Genomic DNA, 21,023 nt, shown 5'->3' with positions numbered 1-21,023 from the left:
AGGCTGCTGCCTCTTTTCTACTTGAAAGCCTGAAATCTGGAATCTCAGAACCTCTAACGGAGTCATGGGGATGAGCTATTTCTAATATTTCAAGGAACCTAACAGAAATTGTTCACTTACGGGCAGCCAAACAACCTGGACTAATAAGTATATAAAAACATTTTGTTTTGCGTTTGTCAAAATTATATATCATGTTAATAATTTAGTTATCTTGTGTGGGTCAGATACTTTTCATGGCAATTGTATGTTTTTAATCTTAAAGATGGGTAACTATCTTCTACGTATGGTTTAGCTAAATCATTCTAAACATGGAATCTAGGGTCTAGAGTAGGGGCAAAATAGAAATGGACTTTGGAGATGGAAACATTAGCCCCTATTGGACTATTGTGCAGAAGATGTGTTGCTTATACTCAACAACCACAACATACTCAAATGGATAGCATGTTTCTCTTCTGCAGGAAGGCAGTGCTTTCTACATGTTTATCTATCTTACCTATTTTTTTCTGTTCTTACAGATCACTGTGACCGTGTTCTTACTAAGGTCTCGGGGAGACTTTACTGATGAAATCTGTAAAATGTAATCAGGTTGGTGAATTCTCTGATGTCCACATCCCTACCATCACATAATACACTTCAAAGCCAAATAAAAAATGCTAATTTGTGTCATCTCATCTTTGGCTTTTCCAAGCCCCTGGTCCAGTAGAACTATTGAGCTTTAACTAGATGGTAGGTACTCAGTCATAAACTATAGAGCCAAAAGAATTCTTTGTTTGAATTTAAATTTTGAGTCTTTTATGATTTATGTGGGTAAAAAAACCAAACCAATAAAATGGGGTATACTCTGAGAAGTCTTCTTCCTACTTTTGCCCCCTCTTACTATTTTTTTTTTTATTTTTTAATATATGAAATTTACTGTCAAATTGGTTTCCATACAACACCCAGTGCTCATCCCAAAAGGTGCCCTCCTCAATACCCATCACCCACCCTGCCCTCCCTCCCACCCTGCCCTCCCTCCCACCCCCCATCAACCCTCAGTTTGTTCTCAGTTTTTAACAGTCTCTTATGCTTTGGCTCTCTCCCACTCTAACCTCTTTTTTTTTTTTTTTTTCTTCTTTCCTTCCCCTCCCCCATGGGTTTCTGTTATGTTTCTCAGGATCCACATAAGAGTGAAACCATATGGTATCTGTCTTTCTCTGTATGGCTTATTTCACTTAGCATCACACTCTCCAGTTCCATCCATGTTGCTACAAAAGGCCATATTTCATTTTTTCTCATTGCCACGTAGTATTCCATTGTGTATATAAACCACAATTTCTTTATCCATTCATCAGTTGATGGACATTTAGGCTCTTTCCATAATTTGGCTATTGTTGAGAGTGCCGCTATAAACATTGGGGTACAGGTGCCCCTATGCATCAGTACTCCTGTATCCCTTGGATAAATTCCTAGCAGTGCTATTGCTGGGTCATAGGGTAGGTCTATTTTTAATTTTCTGAGGAACCTCCACACTGCTTTCCAGAGCGGCTGCACCAATTTGCATTCCCACCAACAGTGCAAGAGGGTTCCTGTTTCTCCACATCCTCTCCAGCATCTATAGTCTCCTGATTTCTTCATTTTGGCCACTCTGACTGGCGTGAGGTGATATCTGAGTGTGGTTTTGATTTGTATTTCCCTGATAAGGAGCGACGTTGAACATCTTTTCATGTGCCTGTTGGCCATCCGGATGTCTTCTTTAGAGAAGTGTCTATTCATGTTTTCTGCCCATTTCTTCACTGGGTTATTTGTTTTTCGGGTGTGGAGTTTGATGAGCTCTTTATAGATTTTGGATACTAGCCCTTTGTCCGATGTGTCATTTGCAAATATCTTTTCCCATTCCGTTGGTTGCTTTTTAGTTTTGTTGGTTGTTTCCTTTGCTGTGCAGAAGCTTTTTATCTTCATAAGGTCCCAGTAATTCACTTTTGCTTTTAATTCCCTTGCCTTTGGGGATGTGCTGAGTAAGAGATTGCTACGGCTGAGGTCAGAGAGGTCTTTTCCTGCTTTCTCCTCTAAGGTTTTGATGGTTTCCTGTCTCACATTCAGGTCCTTTATCCATTTTGAGTTTATTTTTGTGAATGGTGTGAGAAAGTGGTCTAGTTTCAACCTTCTGCATGTTGCTGTCCAGTTCTCCCAGCACCATTTGTTAAAGAGACTGTCTTTTTTCCATTGGATGTTCTTTCCTGCTTTGTCAAAGATGAGTTGGCCATACGTTTGTGGGTCTAGTTCTGGGGTTTCTATTCTATTCCATTGGTCTATGTGTCTGTTTTTATGCCAATACCATGCTGACTTGATGATGACAGCTTTGTAGTAGAGGCTAAAGTCTGGGATTGTGATGCCTCCTGCTTTGGTCTTCTTCTTCAAAATTACTTTGGCTATTCGGGGCCTTTTGTGGTTCCATATGAATTTTAGGATTGCTTGTTCTAGTTTCGAGAAGAATGCTGGTGCAATTTTGATTGGGATTGCATTGAATGTGTAGATAGCTTTGGGTAGTATTGACATTTTGACAATATTTATTCTTCCAATCCATGAGCAGGGAATGTCTTTCCATTTCTTTATATCTTCTTCAATTACCTGCATAAGCTTTCTATAGTTTTCAGCATACAGATCTTTTACGTCTTTGGTTAGATTTATTCCTAGGTATTTTATGCTTCTTGGTGCAATTGTGAATGGGATCAGTTTCTTCATTTGTCTTTCTGTTGCTTCATTGTTAGTGTATAAGAATGCAACTGATTTCTGCACATTGATTTTGTATCCTGCAACTTTGCTGAATTCATGTATCAGTTCTAGCAGACTTTTGGTGGAGTCTATCGGATTTTCCATGTATAATATCATGTCATCTGCAAAAAGCGAAAGCTTGACTTCATCTTTGCCAATTTTGATGCCTTTGATTTCCTTTTGTTGTCTGATTGCTGATGCTAGAACTTCCAGCACTATATTAAACAACAGCGGTGACAGTGGGCATCCCTGTCGTGTTCCTGATCTCAGGGAAAAAGCTCTCAGTTTTTCCCCGTTGAGGATGATGTTAGCTGTGGGCTTTTCATAAATGGCCTTTATGATCTTTAAGTATGTTCCTTCTATCCCGACTTTCTCAAGGGTTTTTATTAAGAAAGGGTGCTGGATTTTGTCAAAGGCCTTTTCTGCATCGATTGACAGGATCATATGGTTCTTCTCTTTTTTTTTGTTAATGTGATGTATCACGTTGATCGATTTGCGAATGTTGAACCAGCCCTGCATCCCAGGAATGAATCCCACTTGATCATGGTGAATAATTCTTTTTATATGCTGTTGAATTCGATTTGCTAGTATCTTATTAAGAATTTTTGCATCCATATTCATCAGGGATATTGGCCTGTAGTTCTCTTTTTTTACTGGGTCTCTGTCTGGTTTAGGAATCAAAGTAATACTGGCTTCATAGAATGAGTCTGGAAGTTTTCCTTCCCTTTCTATTTCTTGGAATAGCTTGAGAAGGATAGGTATTATCTCTGCTTTAAATGTCTGGTAGAACTCCCCTGGGAAGCCATCTGGTCCTGGACTCTTATTTGTTGGGAGATTTTTGATAACCGATTCAATTTCTTCGCTGGTTATGGGTCTGTTCAAGCTTTCTATTTCCTCCTGATTGAGTTTTGGAAGAGTGTGGGTGTTTAGAAATTTGTCCATTTCTTCCAGGTTGTCCAATTTGCTGGCATATAATTTTTCATAGTATTCCCTGATAATTGTTTGTATCTCTGAGGGATTGGTTGTAATCATTCCATTTTCATTCATGATTTTATCTATTTGGGTCATCTCCCTTTTCTTTTTGAGAAGCCTGGCTAGAGGTTTGTCAATTTTGTTTATTTTTTCAAAAAACCAACTCTTGGTTTCGTTGATCTGCTCTACAGTTTTTTTAGATTCTATATTGTTTATTTCTGCTCTGATCTTTATTATTTCTCTTCTTCTGCTGGGTTTAGGCTGCCTTTGCTGTTCTGCTTCTATTTCCTTTAGGTGTGCTGTTAGATTTTGTATTTGGGATTTTTCTTGTTTCTTGAGATAGGCCTGGATTGCAATGTATTTTCCTCTCAGGACTGCCTTCGCTGCATCCCAAAGCGTTTGGATTGTTGTATTTTCATTTTCGTTTGTTTCCATGTATATTTTAATTTCTTCTCTAATTGCCTGGTTGACCCACTCATTCGTTAGTAGGGTGTTCTTTAACCTCCATGCTTTTGGAGGTTTTCCAGACTTTTTCCTGTGGTTGATTTCAAGCTTCATAGCATTGTGGTCTGAAAGTATGCATGGTATAATTTCAATTCTTGTAAACTTATGAAGGGCTGTTTTGTGACCCAGTATATGATCTATCTTGGAGAATGTTCCATGTGCACTCGAGAAGAAAGTATATTCTGTTGCTTTGGGATGCAGAGTTCTAAATATATCTGTCAAGTCCATCTGATCCAATGTATCATTCAGGGCCCTTGTTTCTTTATTGACTGTGTGTCTAGATGATCTATCCATTTCTGTAAGTGGGGTGTTAAAGTCCCCTGCAATGACCACATTCTTATCAATAAGGTTGCTTATGTTTATGAGTAATTGTTTTATATATCTGGGGGCTCGGGTATTTGGCGCATAGACATTTATAATAGTTAGCTCTTCCTGGTGGATAGACCCTGTGATTATTATATAATGCCCTTCTTCATCTCTTGTTACAGCCTTTAATTTAAAGTCTAGTTTGTCTGATATAAGTATGGCTACTCCAGCTTTCTTTTGGCTTCCAGGAGCATGATAAATAGTTCTCCATCCCCTCACTCTCAATCTAAAGGTGTCCTCAGATCTAAAATGAGTCTCTTGTAGACAGCAAATAGATGGGTCTTGTTTTTTTATCCATTCTGATACCCTATGTCTTTTAGTTGGCGCATTTAATCCATTTACATTCAGTGTTATTATAGAAAGATATGGGTTTAGAGTCATTGTGATGTCTGTATGTTTTATGCTTGTAGTGATGTCTCTGGTACTTTGTCTCACAGGATCCCCCTTAGGATCTCTTGTAGGGCTGGTTTCGTGGTGACAAATTCCTTCAGTTTTTGTTTGTTTGGGAAGACCTTTATCTCTCCTTCTATTCTAAATGACAGACTTGCTGGATAAAGGATTCTCGGCTGCATATTTTTTCTGTTTAGCACACTGTAGATATCGTGCCAAGCCTTTCTGGCCTGCCAAGTTTCAAAGGAGAGATCAGTCACGAGTCTTATAGGTCTCCCTTTATAAGTGAGGGCACGTTTATCCCTTGCTGCTTTCAGAATTTTCTCTTTATCCTTGTATTTTGCCAGTTTCACTATGATATGTCGTGCAGAAGATCAATTCAAGTTACGTCTGAAGGGAGTTCTCTGTGCCTCTTGGATTTCAATGCCTTTTTCCTTCCCCAGTTCAGGGAAGTTCTCAGCTATAATTTGTTCAAGTACCCCTTCAGCACCTTTCCCTCTCTCTTCCTCCTCTGGGATACCAATTATGCGTATATTATTTTTTTTTAGTGTATCACTTAGTTCTCTAATTTTCCCCTCATACTCCTGGATTTTTTTATCTCTCTTTCTTTCAGCTTCCTCTTTCTCCATAACTTTATCTTCTAGTTCACCTATTCTCTCCTCTGCCTCTTCAAGCCGAGCCATCGTGGATTCCATTTTGTTTTGCATTTCGTTTAAAGCGTTTTTCAGCTCCTCGTGACTGTTCCTTAGTCCCTCGATCTTTGTGGCAAGAGATTCTCTGCTGTCCTGTATACTGTTTTCAAGCCCAGTGATTAATTTTATGACTATTATTCTAAATTCACTTTCTGTTATATTATTTAAATCCTTTTTGATCAGTTCATTCGCTGTTGTTATTTCCTGGAGATTCTTCTGAGGGGAATTCTTCCGTTTGGTCATTTTGGAGAGTCCCTTGCGTGGTGAGGACCTGCAGTGCACTTCCCCTGTGCTGTGGTGTATAACTGGAGTTAGTGGGCGGGGCCGCAGTCCGACCCGATGTCTGCCCCCAGCCCACTGCTGGGGCCACAGTCAGACTGGTGTGTGCCTTCTCTTCCCCTCTCCTAGGGGCGGGATTCACTGTGGGGTGGCGTGTCCCGTCTGGGCTACTTGCACACTGCCAGGCTTGTGTTGCTGGGGATCTGGCGTATTAGCTGGGGTGGGTAGGCAAGGTGCACGGGGGGTGGAGGGGAAGGCTTAGCTCGCTTCTCCTTAGGTGATCCACTCCAGGAGGAGCCCTGTGGCAGCGGGAGGGAGTCAGATCCGCTGCCGGAGGTTTGGCTCCGCAGAAGCACAGAGTTGGGTGTTTGCGCGGAGCGAGCAAGTTCCCTGGCAGGAACTGGTTCCCTTTGGGATTTTGGCTGGGGGATGGGCGGGGGAGATGGCGCTGGCGCCTTTGTTCCCCGCCAAGCTGAGCTCTGCCGTCCGGGGGCTCAGCAGCTCTCCCTCCCTTTGTCCTCCAGCCTTCCCGCTTTCCGCGCAGAGCTGTTAACTTATGACCTCCTAGACGCTAAGTCGCGCTTGCTGTCGGAACACAGTCTGTCCGGCCCCTCCGCTTTTGCCAGCCAGACTCGGGGGCTCTGCTTGGCCGGCGAGCCGCCCCTCCGCCCCGGCTCCCTCCCGCCAGTCCGTGGAGCGCGCACCGCCTCGCCGCCCTTCCTACCCTCTTCCGTGGGCCTCTCGTCTGCGCTTGATTCCGGAGACTCCCTTCTGCTAATCCTCTGGCGGTTTTCTGGGTTCTTTAGGCAGGTGTAGGTGGAATCTAAGTGATCGGCAGGACGCGTTGTGAGCCCCGCGTCCTCCTACGCCGCCATCTTCCGGAACTTGAGCAGAATTTGTTGAAAGATAGAAGACTGAAGAATTTTTCTTCTCTACCAAGTCATTTGGACATAATCTGGAGCTTTAGCCAGATCAAGTTTTCATTCCCTGCTGTGGAAAAATAGCTGTCTTCCTGTCCTGGAATATGCCTTCCAGGGAGCTAGAAACACAGGAATTGCTAAAGCCACGAACTCATTCTAAGGGTACTAAAGTCACGGGAGTAGAAAGCGTTCTGTGCCCGGACCACGCAGCAGAGCGGGAGCTCAGCGCGCAGCTCACCCCCCTCTTACTATTTTTTTAATGTTTATTTATTTTAGACAGCTCGAGTGGGGGAGGGACAGAGAGGGAGACAGAGGATCTGAAGCAGGCTCTGCACTTGCAGAGCCCGATGTGGGTCTCAAACCCATGAACCGTGAGATCATGACCCAAGCCGAAGGTGGGCACTTAACTGACTGAACCACCCAGGCACCCCTTATACTATTTTTTACCCTGTTCCTTCACCTACAGTTCATCGCTCCTATTAGTTTCCTGTATATTGTTACTGAGTGTATTTATGCATATATAAGTAAATGCATATGGTAATTCTTTAAGTTTATTTATCTATTTTTGAGAGAGAGAGAGCGTGCACGCGCAAGGGTGAGCACATGAGCAGGTGAGGGGCAGAGAGAAACGGAGACAGAGAATCCCAAGCAGGATCCATGCTGTCAGCACAGAGGCTGACGTGGGGCTCAACCTCATAAACCCATGAGATCATGACCTGGGCTGAGATCAAGAGTCTGATGCTTAACGAACTGAGCCACGCAGGCACCCCCATATAGTAATTTTTATTGTTTTCTCTCTAACACACAAAAATAACGTGATATTCATATCTCTATATCTTTCTCCATTCAGATATATATGTATATATAATTTGTATCCTAGGGCTTTTTCACAGCATCATACAGGGAACGTCTTTGCTGTGTTCTATTCCATTGTGTATGTAGAGTTTTAAACACGCACACACACACACATACACACTCTTTTTGATGGACACAGATTGTTTCCAATCCTTTGCTATTATAGTGCTGCTATGACTCTGATGACAGTGTATCATTGTGCATGTGTACAAGCCATCTTTTGAAGAAATTCCAAGAAGTGAGATTTTGGGTAAAGGGTAAATACATTTAAAAGTTTAATAATGTTACCAAATTGTTTCTAAGGGGTCATCTTTCCACAATCAATGTATGCAAATAACTGGTTTCCCATGGTCTCCTTAAAACACAGAATTAGAATACATTTTTATATGAGACTAGTCAAAATCTGAAAGTTTAAAGTATACTTTTGGTTCTCATTTCTCCTATTTGAAAAGATGCTTAACTTTTCTCCTGGTGTTTAAAGACCATTTTGTTTATTTTTCTATGAAAAGGCTGTTAATGTTCTTTGCTTATTTTTCTGTTAGGTTGCTGATAATTTTCTTATTGATTTCTAGTAGCTCTTTCCATATTAGCGAGATTATCCATTGTTTTGTCTGTGACATAAGTTGAAAAAAAATTTTTTCCAGGTTGTTACTTGTTTCTCGATTCATACTATCTTTTGGTCACACATAACTTATTTAATGTAATTGAATGTATCAAACTTTAATTTTATACTTTCTGAGTTTTGAATTACAAATGGAAAGGCCTTTCCCCCCTCCAAGGAAGTCACTCATATTTTGTTCTGGTACCTTAAGAAAATTTTATTATGGAAAATTTTAAGCACATTAGAGAAATTAGGATAATAACAGATAATAACAGATTCCCATGTGTATTTGAGTGTATTTCTGGATTTGCTGTTCCATTTGTCTAACTACTCATGTGCAAATACTATGCTGTTTTAATTACTATAGCAATAGAGAATGTTTTAATGTCTATCCAGAGTAGTTATTCCCTAAATGAAATAGTCATCTACTCCAAGTCATGCTCTATAAAAATGGGAGAAAATTATAGTTGGTAACCCAACCTCCTCAGGTCAGGGATAGACTTGATTTAGAAGTTGACAAGGAATGGAAATTGTGCGAGTGAAGGCGGTCCCCAAGGAGAGTAGTACTATTAACACACTATAGGAAGGTAAATAGTAATTACATAAGAGCATGAAACTCAGGGCAGGTCCTCAGCTAGAAGGTGGGACGAGGAAGAGGAACCCATGGAGGAAAAAGGACATGGTTCTCGTGGTTGAAGCTTGCTTTGCCCTTTTTTTATTTATTTATTTATTTATTTATTTATTTATTTATTTATTTATTTTTGGGACAGAGAGAGACAGAGCATGAACGGGGGAGGGGCAGAGAGAGAGGGAGACACAGAATCGGAAACATGCTCCAGGCTCCGAGCCATCAGCCCAGAGCCTGACGCGGGGCTCGAACTCACGGACCGCGAGATCGTGACCTGGCTGAAGTCGGACGCTTAACCGACTGCGCCACCCAGGCGCCCCATTGCTTTGCCCTTTTAAATAGCCAATCCTGGTTCTCTTTGGCAAAGTCGGAAGGCTGATAATAGAGAAGGTGGAAATATTTGCTGTATTCGTGCTCCGGGGAACTGATCAGAGACTTGAAATCTGTCGCACAGCAACAGCCCGGGTGAAGTGTGGCAAGGAGCCCATGCTGTCATTCTGCTCTGGGCAGTTCACAGGTCTGGACTCTGCGGGCAGTCTGTGCATAGACTTGTGTCTCTGTGGGTGCAAGGGTGAACCCCCCCCCCTTCCCCACCCCCCATGCATATCTCAGGAAGGGCAGTGAAGATGATACTTCTCAGCCTTCTTTCCAGGAGACAGTACTAAATCTACCTAACAAGATGTATGGGGAAGATTAATTAGTTTTCGATGGGAAAGTTCTTTGACAATCAGTCATGTGGTATATAGTGTGCTAATTTGAGTCTGCACAGCCATGACTTGGGGTAGCAGCCTGCTGCCCAAACCCTGACACTAGAGGGTAAGTGGAAATCGGTCTGCCTCAGCGTCAAGGATATGGACTTTGCAAATTGAATGAATGTGTGAAGTCAACCTTAGTCAAGCATTTATTCAACACCCATTAGCTGTCTGCCCTGTGCGAACAGTATGAGGCAGTCATAGTGGGTGCTGTGTGCATTGGGGGGGGGGGGGTTACCAAGGAGTGATAAACCTGAAATACAGGCACTGTACTTACTGCTAGAGTGGTTATTACCCACAGTGGCGAACAAAAACCCAGAACTGCAACTCTGGACTAGAAATAATCTGCCACCAATAGTGTGAGCTCAGCATCAATTACAGTGGGCTCCATGTTCCGGTGTACTGAGTAGTAAGTAGGGTCATGGGTGCTTACTCAGTTCTTCACTTTTCAGGTGCTATCCTTACCACATCCCTAAGCTAGTCTTCCCCTTAAGATGCTTTCAGTGAAGGGAGTCTTTGGATCCACTAACAAAAGGGAACTAGAAAAGACTCCCTTTTTTGGCCTTTTTGACTTTGTTTTTGCATGCCACTGTTTTAAAATCTACATTCAAGGTGTGCTTTAAGTACAAGGTAAAAGGGACTATTTTAGGCATTATCACAGAACACTTTCTCTGCCAGTAAGGAGTTTTATGGTCTGGAAATTGGTACAGAATATGGATGAGATCTCCGTGTACATTTTGAGCTGAACTTTTCCTCCACCCTCTTTCAGTTGTCCTTGAGTTGAGGGTAGGAGAGAATGGAAGAGAAGGAAGGGGAAAGAAAATTAAGAAAGGTGGGTATGAGTAACCTTGGGAGGTGAAGTAAAGGGCTTTTCTGGGCAAATGAGGCTACCAGGAACATTATTCCAGTAGGAAGGTTTGGTACCACAGAAAATGAGAGGTTACCAGATGCCTAACCAAAGGGGGCATTTCAAGAAAACATAGTCACGTAAAAATTAGTGTTGTTTCTCAAAATGTAAGATCTTAGGAAGGAGACTATAGGGCAAAGCACCATTACATTAATATGGGATTCCAGTTTATAGTGGATTTATTATACTCAAGTACACTTACATTTCTGTGTAGATATTTACAGGTGCTACAATGCAATAGGAGGTACTATACTGAAACCTGAATGTACTAAGGCTTCAGTGGGCTTCAGTACTGTGTCCATAACAACGTGTGTTCTTTTTTCTCAGCTTCTTGATTGAAGTTCAAGAATTTTGCCTATCCTCTGCTTACTTATTTTTTAAATTTTTAAAAAAATTCATTTCTGAGAGCCTGCATACACACACTTGAGCAGAGGAGGGGCAGAGAGAAAGAATCCCGAGGAGGCTCTGGGCTAACAGCTCCAGGCTTGAGCCCGCAAACCATGAGAACATGACCTGGGCTGAACTCAAGAGGAGGACGCTTAACGGACTGAGCCACACAAGTGCCCCTATCCCTCTGTTTGTTTAATGATATTCTTCAGTGATGGTAGGAGCAGAAAAAGCTGAATTTTGATGGGTTTGTGATATTTGCATGAGATTGTAACATATTCTTCAGCTAGATTTATCTATTTAATATTCCCATTTTCTTTCGAAAGCCTTTGTTCTTACCTCGATTGGTTTATAGCATAAATTCAATTGTTGCTTTACTATAAGCCAACAGTAATATTTGCTCTTATGTTCTCCTAGTAAAGCAGTACTGTTTATTCACTACAGCTGTTCCTACTATAAGTCTGCTATAACAATAAGCCATGATACTTTGGTCCAAAGTGACTCTTGGTATTTTAAGACTAGATTCAAGGCTCAGTCAGACACCAGGCAGGCAGATGGCACATTCAAGGGTATATTCAGTCTGGTGAATTGATAGGAGGTTATTTATAATGGTATGGCTAGCTTTGGGAAAACCAGCAGGAGATAGTACCAGACGCCAGAGTTAGCAACAGAGAAGAGTTATTTCTGTTATGTAGGCTTATAGGACAAGGAGAGAGAATGGCTGTCAGAACCCAGGAGAAGGTAGCTCTGGAGTTGGCCACCTGACAGGAACTGAGGGATGTGATAATAACCAGGCAGGGAGTGAGTCAGGGAACAGGTACCCCAGTCTCAGTCTCTTCCCATTCTCCAACCTCCCAGTTTCTGCCATTAGCCAAACCAAATTAGAAGCCCATGGGGAAAAAAAAAAAACTGTGAGTGGTCTTCATAACTTGGCTTCCCAAGGCACAGAGCAGCATGGAGAGGGATGGAGGTTGGGTCTCAAGGGGCAAAAGGTGAAACCCGGCAGGGTTCACTTCCCTTCCATCCTGTGAGGATAGCTTGGGAAGATGGTCATAGCATTTTTAAAGCCTGACATAGTGTGTGTTGAACAACATGTAAATAGACTAGGTTGTAGTTGGGTAGACCTTCAGTTGCTGAAAATAGAGTTCTTACAATCTCCACATGGTTAACCTAAAATCTACACAAACAATTGAAATGGAAGTTCTATTGGTAGAGAAAATGAAAACTTTTTAAAAAGTTTTTAATGTTTATTTCTGAGAGAGCACTAGTGGGGGGGGGGGTGCGGTGCAGAGAGAGAGACACAGAATCTGAAACCTGCTCCAGGCTGAGCTGTCAGCACAGAACCCAACGTGCAGCTCAGACTCACGAACCGTGAGATCATGACCTGAACTGAAGTCGGACGCTTAACCCACTGAGCCACCCAGACACCGCTTTTTTTCTTTTTTCAATTTATTTTTATTGGTAATGCCTACAGTTGTGTGAGACCTTTAGAAACTTTTAGCTTATTTACAAGTAAGGACTAAAACTTGTTGTGCCCAACCCAGTGCTAAGCAAGAAAGGATATGGTCTTATGTGCCCAGACAAACCCAAGCTTTTTTCAGAGTAGAGTCTAACCCATGGTCTGGAACAGACACGGTAAGGTTAAATGAATGAGAAATATTGGAACTAGGCCTTTAAAGAGGAGTTGTCAGTATGGGTAAGGATGCGTGTGAGAGCACAGAACTTGTTGCTTTTTAAAGCAGACTTTGTAAGAACCATTGCATCTTATGTAAGCACAAAGAATACAGATTTATCAGAAAACAGACAAATGAAATGCTCAACTTAGGCCCATTGTGCCACGTGTGTTCTAGGGTAGTTTTCCTAAAATTGTTCTTCAGGGGAATTTTACAAACTTCTCTCATATATGCTCAGACAATCATAGAATTTGATAGCTGTAAAACGTGTATTGAATTTCAGTGTTGAGTAGGTGTTGCATGATCTTAATATTTTCCAGTGTGTCATCCATAGAAGAACCAACCTTAAATTTCTACTTTTAGCTTTCCAACTGATTTAATAATTTGACAAAAACAGCAATGGGTAGGGACTTATTTCTTTTCCTTCAATTTTCATGACTTTCTGCAAAACAGATATTTAATATCTCTATTTTACTGAGAGGGAAACAGTCTCAGAGAAATAGAGGGGTTTGTTAGAGTAGATCAAACAAGTGACAGAATCAGAACTTGCACCCAGGCCTGCGTGCCTACAAAGGCCATTCTTCCCCCATTATACTAGACAGCATTTACACTTGACTTTATCCTTGTGGGATTATGAACCACTGCTTAAATGCAGTTTTTCTTGTTGCAATTAAAACACTATTTAATGCACATAATTTTTCAGTTTCCTCTGGGAATATGAAATTATGCACATATATATCTTTATATATGTACATTTCCTTCTGCTCCAAGCGGTAATAGTGACAATTTATAGAGCAAGTGACATGCTGTAACTTTGTTATATATGCAGAATGCAGAAATTTTTTATTAGGATTGCTTTTATAAGCTTGTCAGCTTCCAGAGAGTTCTTTGAATAATCTGTCCTGAATTTTGTGACTATGCAAAAGTCAGCATGATAGTCTTTTGCCAAAGCACATAGTTTATTGTTGTTTTTTTAAATGCCCTCCTGTTTTCAGAATGAAACCCACGAACATGTCCTTTACTTGTGTGATATATTTTTAGCTGTAGAATCGAGAATAAAGTTGAGCTAGTGGGAGCTCTATAAACAATGGTCAGTGACATTAAGCCCTAGCACAGAAGAAAGATGACAAGCCAAATGTATAGTAACAATTCTATATCCTGAAGATCTCCCAACTGAAAGATAACAATATGGGTCCTGGAAACAGCTGACATGATTGGCAATACAGTCTTTTATACAGAGTTCTAGGGACACTTTTACAACCTGGCACATAATTAGCACTTAAACAGTCAAGTCATTCAATAAAATAGATCTATGTTTGTGTAGAAGCACATACGTACATGTATGTATGTGGGTGTGCATATATGCATGCACACATATCCAAATGAATTTATTGCCGAAGATTTCTGTTTTGGTATAGACATTCTCTTATGTTAGAATTTATACAGAGAGGTTCAAATGAGAAGGACATCTGTATGAACGCTTTATTTTTATGGTCCCTTTTTTATGTCAGCTGAGACTAAATGAAGTCAAAAGTCCTAGCCATCGCCTGTATGCTGACCCTGAAAGCTAAATTTTCTCAGTTGAGTTGTGTATGCCACATATTAGAGAATGCATGCTCGGCATGAAACATTCCTCCACTCAACAAATGTAGAATAATGGATTCTTAGCCAGCTGTTGGACATTCCAGCCTAGATTTCTATTATGAGAGCTTTGATTGGTTATTAAAAGAAATGGGTTCGGCAAAGCAAGCAAGGATATGGAACATAAAAACAATGTCTTCCATGCCCAGCCTTTGTTGCTGCTTGGTTTATGTCTATGTAGTTCTGCCAGTGGAATTGCTCGTTAACAGTACCAAACACCTGTGCGCCCACAGCTTTCCTGCAGAACTTCAGTCCACTTGTATCTTTCTCTCAAATTTAAAGACCCCCTGCTTCCATGGAAAAGAAAATAATCTCTCTCATTTGCCTCCCTGATAGCAGAAATACCTCTATAGAATTAATATATGCCCTTGGCTTTTTTTTTTTTTTTTTTTTTTTTTTAAGAAATGGCCAATTGAAGGATGCCTCTGCAGCTCTTTGAAACAAATTTCAGGCATTATCCATATGTTGTTTGGTGCTCTCTGTATAACACATAGTGCCCATTAGTTTGAGAATTAAATACCAGGAAGAGTTTCCTTTTATCAAATAATGAGAATATGTGTCCCATATGCATCTCCCTTAACGCCTGAAAGGTACAAAGTGAAATGTAATGCACAGCAGAGGAACACCATACATGGAAGTTTAGTGGTTCAGATCTTTCCTCTCTCAGGGTTTTTACTCTGTATTTTGAGAACCTTAACATCGAAATGACTTGGCATAACCCTCCTAAAAATCATTTGTGGGTACAAACTGGGCAACAATTATTTCACCTATGTGAAGGATACTCTCAAATTTAATCAGTTAGCATATATTTATTAGGTTCCTACCATTTGTCTAAATAGTTCAATAAAACATGGCAAACCCATCTGGATTCTTTTTAAAAGGAGTACATTTTCCAATTCCCAATCATCTAAGCTTTTTAATCTTGTTCATGTGGAGTTCTTAACCTTCTCCTCTAGTGTCATCAAAGCCTTCTCAAAAAAGATGTAAACTTGTGTCTTTGACAAAAATGCAGCTGAAAAGCTATTACTTGGGAAGGGTTTTTTTAGTTTTTTTTTCTTAACATTTGAATCACATTTAGAAAGTTGCCTTTAAAATTGATTAGACTATTTTCTACCCATTGAACACTTATTGCCCCATATTAACTCATGATTAGCTTTAAGGTTGATTTCCATAATAACAATATTTTAACGTTAGCACTGTTTTTAGATATTATTTTGTCAGGTTGTATATAGTAGAAAAAACCATCTTTAGCACTACAAAATGTACAGCCTTATGCTTAGAAATGAAATATTCATTTCTGTGAAGTTTTGATCCTATGATGAGATTTTTAAAGTTATCCTTGTAAACATTATAGCAGGGATCTGAAATATGGGAATACTGTATTACATATGACTTTTTATGGTATAACTGGAATTCTTCATTAATATCCTTCCATAGAAATCATAAAATCCTAGAAGGGGAAGGAACCTTGTCTGTCATCCATTCCAACTTTTCATTTGGTTGCAAGAAAGATAATTCCTGAATCCCGTTTAGAAATTAGTGCATAGAACTCAACACTATTTACCAGATTTGGTCCAGCTAGTATGGAATGGAGCTGGACAGTTATATCTCTTGATCTTATCTCTGTTCTCCTGCTAATGATATCTGAAGAACTGGGAAGGAAGATACATGAGGGGAAGCAGACACTTAACATTTCTTTAATGCCATCTAAGTGAAAGGTACTTTATGTAATTATACCCAATCCCCACAACAGCTTAAGAAATTTATCTACATGGCTCTAAGCCTCACTTATCTTATTGACAAATGGGGTTATGTGGCTAGTAAATGTAGAAACAATTTGTAATTTTCATAAGAAATTGAAGATGACACTAAGAAATGAAAAGACATTCCATGCTCATGGATTGGAAGAACAAATATTGTTAAAATGTCTGTACTACCCAAAACAATGTACACATTGAATACAATCCTATCAAAATATCTATCAAAATCCTATCAAAATACCATCAGCATTTTTCACAGAGCTAGAAAAGACAATCCTAAAATTTGTGTGGAAGCACAGAAGACCCCAAATAACCAAAGCAACCTTGAAAAAGAAAAGCAAACTGGAGACATCACAGTTGAGACTTTAAGTTATAATACAAAGCTGTAATAATCAAAGCGGTATGGTACTGGTGTAAAAATAGAAACATAGATCAATGGAACTGAATAGAAAACCCAGAAATGAGCCCACAACTATATGGTCAATTAATCTTTGGCAAATCAGGAAAGAATATCCAATGGGAAAAAGAGTCTCTTCAGCAAATGGTGTTGGGAAAACTGGACCATGTTCTTACACTATACACAAAAATAAGTTCAAAATGGATTAACGACCTAAATGTGAGACCTGAAAGCATAAAAATACTAAATGAGAACACAGGCAACTTCTTTGACATCAGCTGTAGCACCTTCTTTCTAGATGTGTCTCCTGAGGCAAGGAAAACAAAAGCAAACTTCAAAAAAAAAAAAAAAAGCATCAAAATAAAAAGCTTCTGCACAGTGAAGGGAACAGTCAACAAAACTAGAAGGCAGCCTGTGGAATGGGAGAAGATATTTGCAAATGACATATCTGATAAAGGGTTAGTATCCAAAATCTATAAAGAATTTATAAAACTCAACACCCAAAAACAAATAATCCAGCTTAAAAATGGACCAAAGACATGAGTAGACATTTTTTTCAAAGAAGACTATACAGATGGCCAACAGACACATGGAAAGATGCTCCCTGTCACTCAGCATTAGGAAAATGCAAGTCAAAACTACAGTGAGGTATCACCTCACGCCTATTATAATGGCTAAAATCCACAATAGAAGAAACAAGTATTGGCAAGGATGTGGAGAAAGGAGAACCTTCTTGCACTGTTGGTGTGCATGCAAACTGGTACAGCCACTCCGGAAAATAGTATGGAGCTTCCTCAAAAAGTTAAAAATGGAACTCCGCTACAATCCAGCAATTGCACTACTAGGTGTTTACCCAAAGGATACAAAAATACTGATTTGAAGGGATACATGCACACTGGTGTTTATAGCAGCATTATCAACAATAGCCAAATTACAGCAACAGCCTCCATGTCCATCAACTGATGAATGGATAAAGATTGGAGGGGTGTGTATGTGTGTGTGTGTGTATATATATATATGTGTATACATATATATCTCTATATCTCCTTCTTTATATACATACACACAGGAATATTACTCAGCCATAAAAAAGAATGAAATCTGGCCATTTGCAATGACATAGATGGAGCTAGAGAGTATTATGCTAACTGAAATAAGAGAAAGACAAACAGCATATAATTTCACTCATATGTGGCATTTAAGAAACAAAACAAATGAGCAAAGCGGGGGGAAGGTGGGGGTGGAAAGAGATAAACCAAGAAACAGACTCTTAACTATAGAGAACAAATTGATGGTTACCAGCATGGAGGTAGGTGAAGTATGGGTGAAATAGATGATGGTGTGATGAGCACTGGGTGTTGTATGGAAGTGTTGAATCACTATGTTGTACAGCTGAAACTATTATGTTGTATGTTACCTAACTGGAATTTAAACAACAACTTTTAAAAAATGCTGATCCTGTAAAACAAAAAGGAGAAGCAGAATTTTATTCTGGGTGCCCTTTCTGAATCTAAAGCCCAATGTTTTTCCTCCTCTCTAAGATGATTGTATTAACCCTTGGCAGACACATCTCAAATTGAGTTTTTGGCCCCAGTAATGTATGTGAGTACAGACATTGTGTCTCTTATTTATTGTTTTCTGAGTGCTTAGCAGAATACCTGGTATAAATGCAAGATTTATCATCCTAATATTTTCAAGATTTGGATAAGCTGGTATGAGTGGTTGAATCATGATCCTACTTTTTCCTAGTGAATGTTGTTAAGAATAAAGTCCATGGTACTCCGTGGGTATTTTGTATTTTCAGAGGAAGATAATGGATTGGGTGGGTATAAGGTAAAATTCTCTCTTGTATTGTGCTTCCGGCACTTAAAAAAGCTAGATTAAATATCTCTAAGGAAATTCATATTTTTTTTAAATTTTTTTTTAACGTTTTTATTTATTTTTGAGACAGAGAGAGACAGAGCATGAACGGGGGAGGGTCAGAGAGAGGGAGACACAGATTCTGAAACAGGCTCCAGGCTCTGAGCTGTCAGCACAGAGCCCGACGCGGGGCTCAAACCCACGGACAGTGAGATCATGACCTGAGCCGAAGTCGGACGCTTAACCGACTGAGCCACCCAGGCGCCCCAGGAAATTCATATTTAAACTTAGGAGGACAATAGAACTTTTTGTGTACCAGAAATAGAACACCTGTTAGAGAAGGTAGAAGCTGCAGCATAGGAGCTGGGCTCTCGATGCCCAGGTAGGTTAGCAATTGAAACCCCAGTCCCCCTGCAAGGAAGGGAACTACAACAGGGTCTCGGCATAGATCCCATGAACACTGTTCTTAAATGTAACAGGAACCAGAGTGTCTCCGTTGGCCAACCTGGCCTAACAGCCAGAAGCAAGTAACACAATCCTTGTTGCAGGTGATAAAGTTTTTTGGTTTGGGCAGATTTCTTCTTTTGAGAAGAGTGTTTTCATCTATTCTTGTCCTTCTTAGTAAAATTTCAGCACTCATTTTGAATTTCCACTTGGCCTTCTATTCTTTTTACAAGGGAAACCGGGCCTATTAAAGTTTGTCATTAAAGTGTCTTACTGCGGGATAAGTGATGCTTTCAGGAAAGTGTGAATATGAGTGTTGATGGGCATGTTGGACTTAGTAGAGCTTCTTCCTCTAAATTATCCATTTCATTTGTTTTATTGGCAGTTGGAGTTAGCCTTGGCTTGCTGACTCATTTTTAGCAACTGTGCAGGAAGTACCAGTATTTACCACATTGTTTGGTCTCTTCTTTTTCAAATCTCCCTTTGAGTCCATTCCTTTTGAGACCATTTCTTCATCTTTGGACATTCCATCAACTCCTTACTGCCCACAATCTTTGTCTTGTTAAGAAAAGAGTTCCTTAAGATCATAGCTAAGATGTTGGTTCTATTTAAAAAAAAAAAGTATTTATTGGATATTTACCATGCACTGAGCCTAGACCTAGGGAATTAAAAAATAGTTTAAAAAATAATGTAGGTCATTTCCCTACCCCAAAAGAGAGTTTATGATGTCAAGGACATGCTGCTTGTTGAAACCCCCATCATCTTTGCATATTTTCCGTGGAGACAGAAAATGCCGCATGTAGGATAAGATGCTGATTATTACTCAGACCTGGGAAATAGTCACGCTTCTGGACCAAGTGCCGTGTAGGTCCTTTACTCTGGGCAGTAATAGGCCAGGTGGGCTTTGCAAATGTACACATCTGGCTACCTGCCATTCCCTGGAGTACCTGAGAGTTGCCCATCTCTGTTGAATCTGCCTTTGCAGAAAGCACCCCTTTCTTTTGGCATTCTGGAGCATATCCTACTTGCCAAAGAGAGGATCATAAACCAAATGGAAGACCAGCACCACAGGTGAGGGGTTTCTGACCAGGCCTACCATCTGTGGGGAAAAATGGATAAAAATATTGTGCTCTGCTGGGGAGGAATGATTTGAGCCATCCTTGAAGTTGAGTGTATACCAGATACCTAATGTATATGTGGAACTTTCTTAGTGTCAAATATAAAACCATCTAAGTCACAGGAAGCCAAATCCTGACAGTTATATTCTGAAACGGCAAGCAGCAGTTCTTAACTGTTATGTTAAGATTAACAGATTCCTTAACAGATTCCTTTTGAGATCCTCAGCCCAGGGGGAAAAATCTATATAGACACAATATTTTGCAAATAACCCTAACAAGCTTACAAGTCACCCCTCCCCGCTCTGAAGAACTCTGCTTTGTGTGATGGTCCTGGAGAAAATTCCAGAATGGTTTAGTCTGACTCATCTTAAAGACTTCTTTTTTTTCCTTCTGGAGCAAAATACAAGCTCTACTGTAACCTTGTTCTGCAACAAAGACTGCAGTGAGAGCCTACTCAGCAAAGTCTCAGCAGATAATTTTTAGTTCAGAGTCTCCGTGAAATGATTCTAAATGTAAAACAACTTTCAGATACCATAGTTAGTCATTTGCTTTTTCATTATCCTAATGTCTTTTGGTTGTGAAAGATAAAACAGTCATGTTAGCACAAACCTATCCACTGCAGAATAGATAGAGATAGATATAGGTACTTAGGGGAAAGCAGTATTGGTAATAGATTATAAAGCCGGCTCTGGAAAATAGCAGACATTTTTATTTAGTGTTTTGTTTGTTTGTTTCATTTGATAGGTAAAACCTTTGCAGTTCTGGCGAATTTTGATACAATAAGGCTATGCTGTTTTAGCTAAAAATGGAAATAAAAATATACTAGTCCATATGGCAACTTTTCACTGTTGTTTTGATGGGGTTACTGTGTTCCAGGCAGTGTGCTAGGATCTTTACACACATTGTCTCCTAAGCTCACTTGTACAATGGTAATGATGCCACTTTCCCTACAGTCCTGTTTTGAAGAATGGAAAAACCAAAATACAAATCTAATCCTTGGGTTTGCTGTTCATTTGGTTGTTTTAAAGTTGTCTGCCATCCAATCGCTCTTTTATTCAGAGAAACCTTTGTGAATCCTAAATTCCTCTATGTTGTCTGTTATTGGCATCCCTTTTTTTTTTTTTTT

At 40.0% G+C, this 21,023-nt stretch overlaps 1 protein-coding gene across 2 annotated transcripts in view; it reads left to right on the top strand.

Annotated features, from left to right (window-relative positions):
* Positions 1 to 21,023, top strand: part of LYPD6B (LY6/PLAUR domain containing 6B) — a 180,758-nt gene that overhangs the window by 147,635 nt on the left and 12,100 nt on the right. For both annotated transcript variants that reach the window (XM_049616162.1, XM_049616163.1), the window contains exon 3: positions 516 to 585. The gene's annotated coding sequence lies outside the window, so the exon portion shown is untranslated. The remainder of the gene's footprint in view (positions 1 to 515; positions 586 to 21,023) is intronic.

Source organism: Panthera uncia (genome assembly GCF_023721935.1).
Source record: "Panthera uncia isolate 11264 chromosome C1 unlocalized genomic scaffold, Puncia_PCG_1.0 HiC_scaffold_3, whole genome shotgun sequence".
Classification (NCBI taxonomy): Eukaryota; Metazoa; Chordata; class Mammalia; order Carnivora; family Felidae; genus Panthera; species Panthera uncia.
The sequence above is the reverse complement of the archived record's forward strand: the minus strand, read 5'-3'. Positions and strand labels throughout refer to the sequence as shown.